Source organism: Oryzias latipes, chromosome 13 (assembly GCF_053564925.1).
Source record: "Oryzias latipes strain Hd-rR chromosome 13, Olatipes_Hd-rR_3.1".
NCBI classification, from domain to species: domain Eukaryota; kingdom Metazoa; phylum Chordata; class Actinopteri; order Beloniformes; family Adrianichthyidae; genus Oryzias; species Oryzias latipes.
Window position 1 is genome coordinate 15,893,007 of NC_136249.1, and position 15,764 is coordinate 15,908,770.

Here is a 15,764-nt window from a genome sequence, read left to right on the forward strand (position 1 = left end):
GGTTTTGCGTTTTACTTCCCTATTCCCAATATCTCCTGATCATGTTCACCTGTGTCTTGTCAGTGCTGTTTGTATTTAAGTCTTTTCTCTGCCTTCCTCTTGTGCTGGTCCATTAACGTCTCTTCCCTGACTCCCTTCTCTACCATGTGTTCATGCTATGCCCACAGTAAGTTTAGTTTAGTTTTCCTGCTCTGCAGCGCTTTTTTTTAGTTGAATAAATCCCTTGCCCTGGAACTGTGTGCCTCCCGTCTCTGTGTTTTGAGTCCTTCGTGCTTACCAGCCCTCCCCAACCTGACAGAAGGACAGTGAATACTGACAATAGTAGGTGAGAAGGAGATGAAGAGGAAAAGGGAAAGGAGACACAGAAGGGCCAAAAAGGTGCGTGGCAATAACATCAGGACACCCTGTCATAGTGTTCCAAATGCATAAATAGCAGATTATCACTTTTTTTCAGATATTCCTTTCTCGGATGGACTTGTTTTTATTCTAAAACTAGGTGGATTTCAAACCAAAGGTTTTGCATCCTTGGTGTAACTGTATTTGTTAATTGAAAGCTTTCTTTACCTTTTCTGACAGCACATAGAGGTCAGTACAGTATGATTATCCCAAACCTGAAGGGGAAATTGCAATGATTTAGTCAAAGGTGGTGAAACGGGATCCTAGACAATTTATCTTTCCCACTGTTTGTCCTCTGTGGGTAATTTAAGATGACCTATTGTTGTGCCACAGACGCGTAAAAACGCGCACATGGGAGGGGGTGAACCCTCAAAGATCACATGAACAAAGTGAAGATTCTATGTTGTTTCTCCGGTTCCAAAAATAAAAAAAACTTACAGAAGTACAAGCTTTGTGGCAAGCTCCCGTGAAGATCCTCCTGGAGTCGCCTTTGCTCCAAACTGATTTTGTTGCACCCCCCCCAGTAGTCGCTCTCCTCACGCGCGCACACACGCACACTTCCGGCAGGTTGCGCTAAAAGCGCGCATCTCTGCGAACTACTCGGCCCTCTTCCGTGCGGGTGAGCCTCTTGCCAGCAGCCGTGGAGCTGGGATCGGAGCGGTGCTCGCAGCGGATGGATCGCGCAGATCTCTGCGATGTTTTAACCGCGACGACCGACAGCACGAGCGGGTGAGTCTCCTGGATGGATCCGCAGAGTGGGGCATGTTTAAGGGAGGGGGGGGGGGCGTGCAGGGTGCCGTGATTTTGCGTGGGCAGCCTTTCCATTGTGGATCACTGAGGTTTTTCAGTCCGTGGAACGTGCGTTGCGTTGCGGGGCTGCTCTGCAGCTGTGCGTGAAGGGCTGTTGACTTTCAGGGCCGGGGATGGTTGAGCATGCAGCGCTGCAGCTCGTGCTGCACGGGGACGCCTGAAAGGCCGCTTGCAGCCTGTCGGAGCTGTGGTGGAGTGGGAATCCGCTTCATTTGCAAAGGCTTCGGAGCATGAGGCGTGTTATGGGGGATGGTGCGTTAAGGTGTTCTTCAAGACGCAAATGACAGCCTTGGAGATGCTGTCTTTAAAAAGAAAAGCCTCAAGATGCTAATGGGCTTCACTGCAGCGTTTATATGAATCATTTCTTCCCTCAGAGTGTAGTTTAGGTTTTGGACACATCGCCTCTACAGCTGTAAGAGAGAAAAATGGAAAATCTCCAGTGACTGCCGCGCATGTGTGGATCTGCTGAAGCATTGGTTCATAGATAAAATAACAAACAAACCAATCGTTTCCACAGGTGAAATCCCATCTGTGAGTGAGTGCATCCCTCCACCCGCAAACCCACAGGTTCTCCTTTCTCTTTGCGGGCGTGCGTGTGTATGAATACGTGCATGTACCTCAAAAGCCAGTGTTGAGTGGAGCAGTGAATGGAGCCGCTCTGTCATTTTCAAATTAGGATGATGGCAGAAGGCTCAGGTGAGCAGAATCAGACGTGCTTGTGGATCAACAGGGGCACAAACAGACAGACCTGTGCAAACATCTACCCCAAAATATCCACCCTTTCTTCTTCTTTGCCTTTCATCCGTTTCCTTCAAGCGTTGTCACGCCTTATTACTATCTTCCCCTCTCTTCACACCACCATCATATCCTCATTTACTACTTCCATGAACATCCTCTTTGGTCTTCTTCTAGGTTTCCATCCTAGTTCATAGATATACATCATTTACTTACTCAGACCAGGTGTTTCCAGAAACCAGAAGCTGCATGAATGAGGAGAAAAATGTAGGATTGTGTCTCTTAAGGCTCGCAGTTGTCGGTCTTGTGAATAAGAAAAACCCCAACTGGTGCCAGGTCTGTTCACCAAATAACCATTAGGTGAACAGGCCAGACAGACTATGGGTCTACATTTTCAACATAAACGTCTTTTCACCACTGTGCCTTGTGGAGGCACTGGAGCATTTTATATCGATTAGGGCTGGGTTGATAAAATCGATTTATCGATCTGAATCAATCCAAACTTAATAAATCAATAATTAGTTCATAAAAGTAGAAATCAATCTTTTATGCCTTTCCTTTTCCAGTGACCTAACGCATAACGGCAGTAAACCAATGCCCGTTAGTTTGATGCTAACGTATAATGGAGTTTCCCATAGGACGGCTCATGCTAATGCTTGGTTGACCTATATGATGTTGACTAAATGAACAGCAATATATACTAACAGGTATACATTTTTCAAACTCTTTCAAGAAAACTTTTTTAAAGTAGCCATTTGTGGTCTAAAGCAATGTTTTTTGCTAAATCTTCTGGAATAAAGCTTAACGCTATAACGCGACCACCACCTAGTGGCCAAAGTGAAACGCCCTCCAGGAGAGGCAGGACATAATAATCTGCACATTTTTGCTGGAGCTTCTCCGTCTGAGAAATCATATAATGCTGTATGGTGTCAACAATCTCATTGGTTTATTATTTCACTAATACATTTTACAGTATGTCAACTGTATAAGATTAATAACTTTAAAACATATATAGATTATTACTGTTTTTCTATGCAAATATGTCTAAATGTGTAAACTGTGTCAATTCAATATTAAATTGAGTGGATTAAAAAAAATCATGAATCAAATTGGTCCAGACTCTTATTAGTCAAATTGAATCGATTATGGAACATCTTGGTAATACTCAGCCCTAATATCATCCATCCATCCCTAACCACAACTGTTTTAGATAATATTCATTACTTAAACTGCACACACCTGGAGGGAGGAAGGGGGTTATTGACTCGCAGGTTACTGGTCTAAATCTTTGCTCAAAAGCAGCTTTGTTAGGTCCAGAAACTTTCACTTGTTTGTGTCCTTGTATAAGGCCGTGTTTGGACAGGCTGAAGTTTAGTGGAGATGAAAAGGCAAGCCAGTCAGCTCCATTCTCTTGTACTAGGACCATGTCACATTATACTGTTTACCTTAATAATTTCTTTTCTCACTTTATTAAAAGACTCACATATTTAACCACAAACATTGTGGTTAAATATATAACCAATCATTGAGGTTTCACAGATTTACTTTCCACATGCTGGATGAGAGAACTGTGTAACAATGTAGTTGCTGTGGGAGCTAAATAATGCAAAAGAACTCTGAAACATTTTGGTTTAATTGAGAAACAGAGTATTCAGGGCATTTTGTTTGCAGCTTCATGGTTTTCATTCTCTGATTAAAACCATCAAGCACAGTTGGGAAGATTAGAAGTGGAAACAAACAAACAAAAAAGGATCACTGGAGAGGAAAGAAATCCTGATCCAGAGTACATCACAGTAGGTAAAACGTTTTACTCAAAACTTTATTTACAGGAAGTCCACTAGCAGCTGCATGTTATGGTTTCACCTACATGCATGTGGTTAAGCAGATTGTTTTGGGGCTGTGGTGCTGCTGGAATGAACCTGAGCATCGAGGCTTTCATGTCCCACTGCATCGTTGCATCAACAATCTAGTCCTACATTTAGTGCAATTTAGGTTAACGTAAAAGCACTCTGTATTTTTCCCTGAGCATTGTAGTCAAATGTTTTCTTCGATGAGTGGCTAAATATGAATTTTGGTCACACTCATTTTCTATACCCCCATCTTCCCATTTTGAGTTGGTTTATAAAGTCCAGGTTTAGTAAAAAAAAGAAAAAAAAGCATCATGGCTGTTATGTGAGCTCGTTTCATGTGATTTCCCTCCCTATTTCAACTCTGGGTTTTTGTCTAATTACCTAATAGATTGAGGGTGTGGCTAAAAGGAGGGTCAAAGTTCAAATATATGTTTGGGTGGTTTTTAAATGTTTAGGGTACAGGGTGTATCAAACCTTTGCCCAACAGTAGCTGCAAAAGGCTCCAGCAGCTTGTGACCCCAAGAGGAATTGAGTGGGTTCAGAAGAGGGATGGATGGATGAACAATGTTACAGTGTTCGTTACAGAAGAGCCTGCTATAGCTCCTTCGTTTCCCTCCTGTCGATGTAAATGCTGCAAAGTGACTAGCATTATAAGTGTTTTTTTTTTTTTACTAAAGGTTATGATTTAAATGCATTGTGTGCACAATAATGCAAGATAATGACCGTCTCTTATGTTTTTAACATCATGGACCAGACTTTAGACTGTACACATTGTCATCCCATGTAAAACTCCTGTTCATGCGTGCTCTTTCAAAGTGCATACTAACCAAGGCAGGAATATCGTCACCGTGGTCAAAGCATATGATATAATAGACGTATGTTGGAAACAGGCCGCAGGCTAGCGACAGACGACGAGGCTGATGCCTCAGCAAATGTAACTGAAACACTTAAAATGCCCACAGGCAGTATTCAGTCTGGATAACTTCCAAGATGAGTGAGGACAAACACGGCAACAGGTGTGGAGCATGGAGATATGAATGTCGCCCTGTTCATATCCATAGATGGTCCATGTTGTGGAGAAATTAATATGCATGCATTCATTAGCAGAGCATGGTTGCAGCATCACCAGATGATCTGTTATTTCATCACAGAAGACTTACTCCACCTCCCATCCTCCTCTGAGACTTCCTCTGGAGGAGGATCAGGGTTGGAACAAATGTTACGTCGCTGCTGAACGGACGTTTCTTGGTGCATAAAAAAGACTCCTCAGAGATGGAACAGAATGGCTCATTGAAAGGGGCTTCAGACTCTAGGGCTGTCTCTTCAGCCCAAGGGGTCTCCACAGGGGACCGTTTTACCCCCTTCCTGCTTACGCTGTACACTTCAGACAACTTTAAGTCCTCCTGCATTCAGGAACACTCAGGCAAAACTGTTGTGGTGACATGTGTGAGGCATTTGTAAGAGGAGAAGGAGGAGCACAGCAAGAAGATTAAAACAGAGGAGATGCTGGTGGGCTTCGGGAAGGAAGAAGAGCCACATCATTCTTAAGATACAAGATTGTAAATCAAGTTTTATTTTTTTTTTTTATTGTACAAGTATCTAAGAGTGAACCGAGGCGAGTACTCGGAATTACATGTCACTACATGCAATTTCTGGAGAAATATTGGTAATGTCTGCAGGAACAAGCACCATGCATTCTGATAGATGGTGATGGCTTTCTGTATGCTATGGTTTGTTGGGGAAGCAGTTTGTGATGAAAGAATTGTGAAAGGAAAGACTGAAGGACAGAGAAATGAGAGACTCCCTCCTGGCATTCCAAACGGCAAGCTGCAAGAAGCCAAAATCCTGTAGACATCTATGGAGAAATAAACAGCTATTACTCAGTCGTTCTATTTGTCAGAATAACCATTCTTGCTCTGAAACCTTTATTTTTAACATAAACTTGATAATCCTAATTTTCTCTATATTTTTTCTTACAAGTTATTCAAGTTATAAACTGACCAGTCAGATGCCTCAAAAAAAGTATGTGGAGCCTGCTGGCCCCCACATTCCAAATTCAAAATGTTTGATAAATCATTCAGGTTGATTCCATCAAAGTATAAGATAATACGAAAGTGTATAGTTTTTGTTTGTGAAGATGCTTTCATTTATTCATTTCATTTTTGATCTGCTTGTACAAATCTTCTGATTGGTTTTTGATGAAGTTTGCCACCGTACCATTATGAAAGGTGCATCTCTATTCTGTTTGTATTATGATTTGCTTTCAGTACGATTCGGGGGGCTGTGATTCCGATGTCAAATGGTTATTAGCCCATCAAGGATTGATCTATTTTACAAACATATTAGTAAAATTTGTTTTCTTCATCGAGGTATACCAGAACATTTCTACTCGCTGTTTTTAGAAAAATATCTGTTTATTTATCATTACAAAGAAGCTGAATTCACTTATATTATCCTTTAAAACATCCACAGCAGTGGAATGAGCAATCGGTTATTATGGCACAAAGCAATTCCCTGAACCAAAATTGATGGGATTTCGTTAGAAATGTAAACATGTTGACGGCTCAGCCATGATGCTTACAAACTTCAATTACCAGACAACATAAAAAGCTGTCCTCTCTCACAGGAACAACCCTGATTCATTATCAAACTGTTGTGCCTTCAAGCTTTAGGTCAAAAGCAGAAACTCTGTCTTTAGTCTCAGAAAACAAAAAAGCTTCAAGACCTTAAGAAACAAAAAAACAAATTTCCGTCTTTAAAATCCTGAAAACTAAATGTATAAAAGATCAAATATAATACGGTAACTACAGTTATGTAAACTAAAGAAAAAAAGATTTATACCGCTGAATTGTAAAGCCTACGTGTTTCAAATGTTTTTAAACCTTTGTGTTCTTGTGTGAGAACAGGAGCTGACCTTCATGCTCTGATTCAAGTCTGCTCCGCTGTGGAAAGAAACTCTGCAGAGACGCTTGTACCTAGGGAAAGAGGAAGAAAAACTGCCTCTTTCTTTCTCTACCGGCTCAGAGGGTCCTGGGAAAGAGGGAGAGATCAAGGGCTTTAGTGCTTGTTCGCTACATCCTGAACTCCAGTGCACATGGTTGGATGTTGGTTGACCTGAGTGTTGGAGCTCTGCTTCAGCAGATTTGGTAGGATGTTGGTTGATCTTTGTGTTGGTGGATTTCTGCTCCAGGAGATTCTCCAACGAGGAAGATGACCATGCATTCCTTTTTATTTTCATCATCCTCAAGGATTTTATGGCCTTCTCTCACTGGGTTAGGGTTAGGGTCACCCATCCCCCCATTTTTGACCTGAAGCAATTACAAACACAAATTTAAAAATTAAATTAAATTAAATTCACAATTTAAAATAATAAATAAAAAGTAATTAAAAATAAAAGAATATCCCATTTTAGGTATTATTATCCAATCAATACTTAACACTCTGGATTATGTAAAATAGTACTTTGTCTTTAAATTATTTATTGAAATTCATTTTAAATTAAATAGTTGAATTTTACATTTGAAATGACTTTCTACGCAATAAATATGTTGACTTTCCTGTGGGGGAGTAGCAGCCTCAGCAGTAATTCTCTCAGCTACTCTGTAATACTGTCCTTCTTCACATCAGTTTTGCTTGTAAAGGAGCTGAATTGTGGAAATGTTTCTCAAGGTTGTTGTGTTTCTGGCACAGTTTATCTTGGAGTGCCGCAGCAGACACGAGGTGTGGCTTTTGTTCAAATCACCTGCTCCTTGGATATTATTAAACCCAAATCTGGACGCTTGTGTTCAGCCATGTTGTGCTCTTCACAAATTGTCTTGGAGATGGGGTGTCTAAGTTTTGCCCCTCCCTCTAATGTACTGTTTTTTTTTAGTTATGAGTAAATTATCAATGCTTGAACATTTAATTGATTAGACATGGTCCATGGCCGAATCGAGATCTCCCCCTACCACGACCCCTCAAGGGAACACCCTTCAGTTCTCCTTTAACCGACTACAAGAAGGCTTGGTACTCTAAACCAAATTAGGATTATAAGAGAAAAAATACCAATTCCCTAACCCGATGGTGCAACCTTCTCGTTCGCTGAAGAAAACTCAGATAGTATAGGATAGTATAGTTACTCAGCCATTTGTTAGAATAACCATTCTTGGTGTGATACCTTTTTTTTAACATGTTCTTGATAATCCTCATTTTTTTCACGATTCTTTTCTCTGTAGTGCACGTTATTCACATTATAAACTGACCAGTCGGATGCCTAAAAGCAGTAAGTGGAGCCTGCTGGTCCCCATGTCCAACGTTCAAAGTGATTGATTTGATTCCCATTGGTCAAAGAAGAAAAAAAACCTTTTCTTAACTTGCCTATAGGTTACAATATTTTATAATATTTTGAACTGATCTTTTTTCTATTTTATGCATTTTGTTCTGTACTGGAAAGTGGACTAAACTGAGAGAATATTATAGTTAAATCTTAAAACAGAAACCTTTTCAACCATAACAATCGTAAGAAAGAACCAACAAAAAGCAGATGAATAATAGTTTCCCTTAGAAAACTGACTTTTAATTTAATAAATCGTTTAACATACACTTCTATACCGATAACTGTTCTCACATTTTATGTTATCCCGGTGGGGTGCTTATTTAAACTATAGGTAAACAACTACAACAAATTTATTATTAAGATCAAAGTAGAGTCCCAGTTAACTCCCGTTCTGAATCTCTGCGTTAGATCTGGGTTAGCCAGTGAAGTGGAGCAGCATCTCGTATAAATGGTTATTTAGATTTGTGGTCGAACTTGTTGGGGCCCCTGTCCTTGACATGTAGGAGGGTTGGAAAGGACACTGGTAGGTTTATCATCATCTCACTGCAGCAATCCACAGGCTATCCCCCCACCCCCCCCAACAGACAGCATTACTGACACCCCTCCTCCTCCTCCAGCTCCCCCCACTTTCCTTCACCCCAGCAGTCTCTGGGGCATTGTATGCTTCTTTTGTGCCAAATGCCAGTATCCTGGAAACTACTACCCCCTCCATTCTCTCTAAGTGCATGAGAAAAAGAGATGGAGGGGGGTTCTGTCAATTCGCCCGTTTATCTGGGCTGTAGGCTGTTGGCCTGTGTGGAGTGAAGCTTTGTTACCTCTGTTTGTGCGGTTGGCTGGTGCACAAGTATGAGAGCGGAGCTGCTAACTTTCTCAGAATCTGATGTTCTAAAGGTGGACGTCCAGATGCTGAAGGAGCTTTTCTCCAGTTCTGACCATGCAGTGGCTTTAGAAACACACTACAGCATCTCACTATGGTCAATTTCAAATAAGCATCTGAGATATGAATGCACTGTAATAAATCATTATCATTGTATTGTACTGAGGAGTTTTGGATATATTCCGAATCTTTTTCTAAAAGCCTTATTTGATTTAAAACAACATAGAAGCATAACTTTGGGTCACAAATACATATCTGAACTAATGACTTCTAAAGAAGGAAGGTTGAGGCAAACGAAAAAATCTAACAGTTTTTGAGTCTTTACCCTATCAAATATTTTGGACTTAAACTCTAGACATTGACTCCTGCACAGACATTGTACCGTCACAAGAGTTCAACTTGTGTCTTATGGAACTTGTGGAACGACTTGCAAAATCCCTGGTCTTATATCTTGCTTGGTTGGTGGAGGTTGATCTTGAGCAGCTTCCATTAGACCAAGTAGCCCTCCTCCCATTCACTGTCAGCAGTCATGAGGTAACTGCTTCATTCAACTGCCATAGCCTCCTCAAGTAGCACAAGCAAAGTACAAAAGGAACATCCAAAAGTTCCCAGATGTTTGGGCCATTTCAATATGTTTTTTTCTGAGGTCTGTCAGACCTGAGTTATGCCTTTATCCCAATTGTTTCAACATTAGCTCCGCCCTAACAAACAACGGGTGTTAAAAATGGTACGATTCAGTCCAGTTTAATTGGTGTATTTTCATAATGAAAATGCTCAAATTACTAAACGGGTCTTGACTGGACTACCGTACCGCTGTGGAAACGAGGCATATTAGTGCTGTTCAAGATTTATGCAAGATAAGTGCACGCTACTTGCGTGCAGTCTGACTGTTGGAAATTAGGAAATTAGACAACCGGCGTTTAGTCTTTGTGGACGTCCTATGGGCATCTTGCTGGCACTTTTGATCACTTGCACACCCCATGCGTGCAGCATTTGTCCGTGGTCAGTAAGGCGCCAGTACTCACACCTTACTAACGATTAGTGTGGCGTAAGGACAGCAGGATCACCGGCAGGTAATAACCCTTACAAATGCTTCACGCAACACTTACCACACACACACACACACACAACAATCCTACGTTCCATTTTCATGATAGCCTGCACTAGCCCCAAGGGAACTGCAAGACACACCTGCGTTCTCCCCATGCTTCTCTCTATGACCCTCCATGGGCCTGGACAACCCAAAAACATGCAGCACCCATACAGGTCAACCCCCATTTTACTGCATGTGAGTAAGGCATCAATTCAATGTCCTCAGTATCTTCAGCCAGGATTGATGTGGCCAGAAGGTGAAAAACCTGCTTGATGTAGGCCATGGTCACAGACTCGTTTCCAAAGAGAGCATCTGTAAATTCCAGGAGAGACCACAGTGCCTCGGGAACAGACTCCAACACTGTACGTCAGTGAACAATCTCATTTATTCAGCTGATGTCTTGAAGTTGAGTCATGGCATCTAGACTTAAAATTTTCTTTCATTTAATGTTTCACATTTTAATAACAAATGATAAGACTCAACTCTAACACTTTATATCACATATATCCAAAGAATTTCATTTATCTCGAACAACATTAGATTTAAGGAGAATCTCAGCCAGAAAATGCGACTTGAAAACTAACCAACAGTCCCACTGACATCATGAAGGGAATGAGCCAGAACCGTGCACTTTCACCAGCCTGTGCATTCCATGTGCACTTCCACATGCACTTCTATGCACTGGATGAGGAGAATAGAGCTTTAGCCACTTGTTCATACAGCTCCTGCAGATTCTCTATGACAGCACCAAGGGGCAACTCTTGCCTTTCTTCTTTGAGGCTGATTGAAAACAAAAGTAACTGGAGCTAGGTCAGATCACCGTTTAACTGCCAAGGGGACATGTTATTCAAGAAAGGTAGTCTACATTGAAAAACAAAGAAAGCATACAAACCTGTTGTCAGGTTGTAAACATTTTTTCTACTTTTGCTTTAGATTTGTTATTAACCCAAAAAGTTGTGTCCATATTTTATTTTTGGCCTGCAGTTGTTTAGATTTAGTTGACTTTTGTTTTGCTGACTGCTTTTCTAACAACGTTTAAGCCCCCGTCTGATTGAATACTTTGAAGAAAGTCTTTCACATCACAGACCAACAACAATAAACCACTAATGAGAGCCCCCACCTCTGAGCCACACTAAAACCCCCACCAAGTAACGGTGTATGAGCTGACCGCTCCGATGAGCACAGGAGCACAGGATCATTGGATATATATCTGCTAATCTGTTTTGGTTCCCCTAAAACAGTCAGAGCACAAAACCCGAATCCGCTGTTAGAACTTGAGAAAATACTCCTAGGATCAGAGCAATGTCCCCTCCATCAATCTTTAAAGTCCAGATTTTCTGAAGAACACAATTTTGTTAAGTTACTTTTTTTTACTATTTTTGAGGTTGAGCTGCAGCTTATTTTATTAAATATGAACTCTCAGCTCTACCTCATTCACATTGGATTAATCAGGTTTTTACATTTATTTATTCCCTTATTTAACTCGTTATTTGTGTGTACTTTTACTTCCACTTTGTGTTATTACTATTTTATTCTTACTCATTGCTACTTTGTTTTTTGTCTTTTTCTAACTGCTATATTTCTTGTTTTGGCTGCTGTGACAACCGAATTTCCCTCCGGGGATCAATAAAGTCCCATCTTATCTATCTTATCTTATCTTATGTGGTGCTCAGTCTGATGGAGCTGTGTTGTTGCAGATTTGAGTTTGTATCTTTACTTGGGTTTACTTTACTTTACTCCAGATTTATTCTCTTTACATTGGCAATCAGTTTGATTAAGAATTGATTTTAAAATTTTTGTATTAACTTGTAGAATTTTAAATGGACCCCCAAATTGTTTCAAAATTGTCTGACTCCCTACTCCTCTACTCACTCCCTATGGGTTCACTGAACGGTCTACTCTAACGACCTTGATGTTTCCTGTGGACCACCTGCGTGAACCATGAAGGTTTAACCCTTTTTGCTCGCAGACTTTATGCACAAGTGTGATTCTTTACAACTTCTTGTGTCTTATCATTTGAGAATGCTGTTTACATTAAAATATTAAATTATGATTGCTTTTCTTTTGGTTCAAATTATGGATCAAAGTGTGTCAAAAATCATGGTATCCAAAGAATTGGGTTACATGGGTCGTTGTCTCCTGTATTCATCACCACTTCAGTGTTATTTAGTCAGACGTTCTCCATTCTAATAAAAAATGCAGCAAAGTCACCGTGACACCACTTGGTAACAACAATTCCAGGGTTTCCAGTGGCAAACGAATTTCCCTGTTAAATGACATTTCTTCTTGCTTGGCTTGTTCTCAGCTTGTTTCTAATAATCTGAACTTTCAAAGTTTGTGAATGTTGAAAATATCAAAATTTTTAATCCCAGAACCTTCCTAACATCCAGAGAACCCGGTTTAAAACTGGTGGAGAACCAACCTTTCAAGCAGCAGCCCCATGACCCTGGTATGCAATTGAGCTTCCACGTGGCTGATTCTGCTGATTCTTTTAAAAGCTTTTTATGTAGACAAGCTTTTGATTAACTTTGTAACCACCTGCCTATATATTTGGTTTGAATTTGTAACTGTACCTTACTTTTTACATGTTATTTATCAATTTTATAGCATTTTGCTTGTACATTGTAAAGCATATTTTGATTTTACCTTCTTCCTATCATTCCTGCTCAAAGTCACAGGGATGCTGGAGCCTATCCCAGCTACTGTAGGGTGAAGGCTGAATTATTCTGGACAGTGTCCCAGCCCATCAGAGGGCCACACAAAAAGAGACAACCATACACATTCACAGCTAAAGGACAGAATCATAAATTAACGCTTTGAGAAGAAGCCAGAGTGAATGGAGAAAACCCTGGTAGACATCCAAACTCCACCCATCCTGAATTTGAACCAGGGCCTTCTTGTTGAGAGGCAAGAGTGCTAACCACTCTTCCGTCTTACAGCCTGACCTACAAGATGCTGATTGCAAATCCAGTCCCCAGAGCCCACTGCTTGTGGGTGCAGTGTTTGCAGAAAGGAACCACAATTTTCCTCATGAATATATGTGTTGTGAAATGGGTGATTACTGAGTGCCAATTTGAAGGGCTGTACTCTGTGGTCACTTCCAGTAAAATGGAAGTGACTCCTGATCATCTTTTTGCATTAAATCTCCTTCTGCATCCCTGGAGAGGACTGAATGTGTGCAACAGACTGAAAGCAGTTGGTTCTCAAGCAACTGCCCTCATTAGCATTTTACTCTCCCCCTGCTCACTTTTTCCCGCCCTTTTCAAACCAAATACAAACACATTCTTAGGCTTTATTAATCGGAAAAAAGTGTCAACTGCAGGAATTTAAGGCTTTCAGTTTCAGAAATGTGAGTTCACAGCATCTCGGGTGCCTTTAACCATGCTAAAGAAGTTATAATTTTCAAGTTCATTGGTTCATTTCCAGAAGTTGTCTGTACTTCTTAAAGATGCCTTCATGTAATATAATATACAATACAATAGGACACCAAATTGAGATTGGCAATTGTAGAGCAAGAACATATACTAATAAAACCATTAACGTTCATATGCTTTACATTTTATTAGATAAAGGATCAGTTTTAGCCCTTTTCTCTTAATTGTGTCTCTTGTTACACATGGGCTTCATCCCAACACAGCACAAGATAAAAAGAAGCTCTTATTCAGAATATGAAAACCTGCTCCCATTCAGCAAGTAGGCACTCGCTGTTGTTAAGGAGTGCAACTCATTAAATGTGTTTGTGACCCATGGAGATTATCTCAGAGACATAAGCCCCGTACTGAAAAGATATCCGGCATTGCCGATTTATTTCCTATGCTGCACAGGATGAGAGAAAATTGTCATTTAAAATATGGACAGTCAGAGAATGTCTGTTGCGTTAACAAGTGCATTGTTTTGAAATAAAGCAAATGACTTGTTCATTACTTCCCTAAAGTGTATTTTTAACATGATACAAGCAGCAGTGGGTGAATATTTTATGCCATATTTTTATTAAAAGCATAATTTGTAAATGGCCATCTGCCTGAAGTCTGTTCTGAGTTACTTCTTCACAGGAAGTGTTTCACCAGCTGTCTCAGTAAAATTTGATTCCAAACATAAAACAATTTCCATTTGGCCATAATTTGATTAAAAAAAACTATATTTATTGCACACAATATATGTCCTTTCCAAACTTGTTCCTGAATCATCTACAACTAAGATATCTACCTGTAGAGCATCCAAAACTGGTTTTTGACCTTTTTTTAAAGAATTTTTTATTTTCAAATTTGAATGAGAAAACAAGCAAAGCAAAGATTTGGGTTCCGAATCATAATTACTTACTTATTTTTTTATTTAACCTTTATTTATGCAGGCAAGATAGATTAAAACAATATTCTTGTGTGGCCTCGTAAAAGTCGAGGCCTTTTGAGAAAAGGAACAGAAACAGCGGTCACATAAGAAAGTCTAAAATAATAAAAATCAAACTGTTTACAGCAACATTTTTTTTAGTGATCATTACGAAACCTTAAAAAACTACTTTTGAAAAAAAGTGTCCAATCTGAGCATTCTTTGTGAATGCTTCCAGTCTCAGCAAGCTGAAAACATTTGACTAAACTTTTACTCTTTACATTTTTTTGTTGTGTCACAAATGAAGCCACTTAAAGCAAGGATACAGAACAATACAATTACTCAATAGCTTAACAGTTGAAAAAAAAAAGTATGTAAGTTTGACTAAAATTACTTATAGAAATGAGAAAACAAGGTTTTTCCTTGATGGTTGATAAATTACAAACAGTAGAATTGTGAAAACATTTTTTACTTTGCAATTTGGACTCAGGTTTATAAAAATAGTCGGATCAGAGCTTAAGATATGACCACCTAAGAGGATAATGTTCAATATTTAAGCTTTTAATTTAAAATATTCCATTTAAATTCATGAAACTGATTTCTTCAGCTTCCTGCAAGGCCATTTAATCAATGAAAACAACTTTTGAGCTAGGCCCTCATTGAAAACTGCCTAAAATACACATTGACAAGGAAAATTATTGGCATGTTAAATGTTTCCTATTTGATAAGACTTAGATGTTAGAGGGAGATCATATTCCCGTTGGAATGCTCAGACGTACACACACAGTGACTGACAGAAACTCCCCCTTCCCAAACGGAAATCAAATTTTCTGGGGTGTTTTTAATGTTAATTTTTCGATCATATAATAATGTTAATTTAAAAAACATTTGTTTTTAAAATGTTTTTCTATCTAATTTCCATTCTTACTAACTAAGCACAACTGTCAAAATGAATATACAGTTATGTAACCTATTCTTTTTTGTTTAAAAATAAATAAAGATTTAACTCCAAGATTTGTACATTTGTCTTTTAGTTCTTTGCCGTCTAGTTCTTTTCTCTCTATTCAAAGAACCAAGCTGCCTCAAAGTGGCTGTTAAGCTTTTTAACACAGTTTGGTGGCTCAGGCTGAGATTTTCTTCTAACATTCCTACAGATAAATCCAGTCAATCCTAAACCACAGTGCCCCAAATGTGATTTTACAATGGATGCCTATCTGTCAGGCTTGAAGGCAGTGACATCTACAGAAAAAACCCTGGTAATCAGTCAGACTGTTGTGATGCTGCTGGACGAGCGATCCGCTTTGGTTTCAGTTTTTCTGTGGAAGGAGAAATAGAAGGAGCTATAATAGGAAATTTAACTGG

The 15,764-nt window shown here is 39.6% G+C and overlaps 1 protein-coding gene across 8 annotated transcripts in view; it reads left to right on the top strand.

Moving 5' to 3' along the window:
- Positions 1 to 835: 835 nt before the first annotated feature.
- fat3a (FAT atypical cadherin 3a) overlaps positions 836 to 15,764 on the top strand; it is a 72,795-nt gene continuing 57,866 nt past the window's right edge. For 7 of the 8 annotated variants that reach the window (XM_023961436.2, XM_011482762.4, XM_011482763.4 and 4 more), the window contains exon 1: positions 967 to 1,125. The gene's annotated coding sequence lies outside the window, so the exon portion shown is untranslated. Of the gene's footprint in view, positions 1,126 to 15,764 lie in introns of all 8 variants that reach the window. The other variant, XM_023961439.2, reaches the window with a different exon arrangement.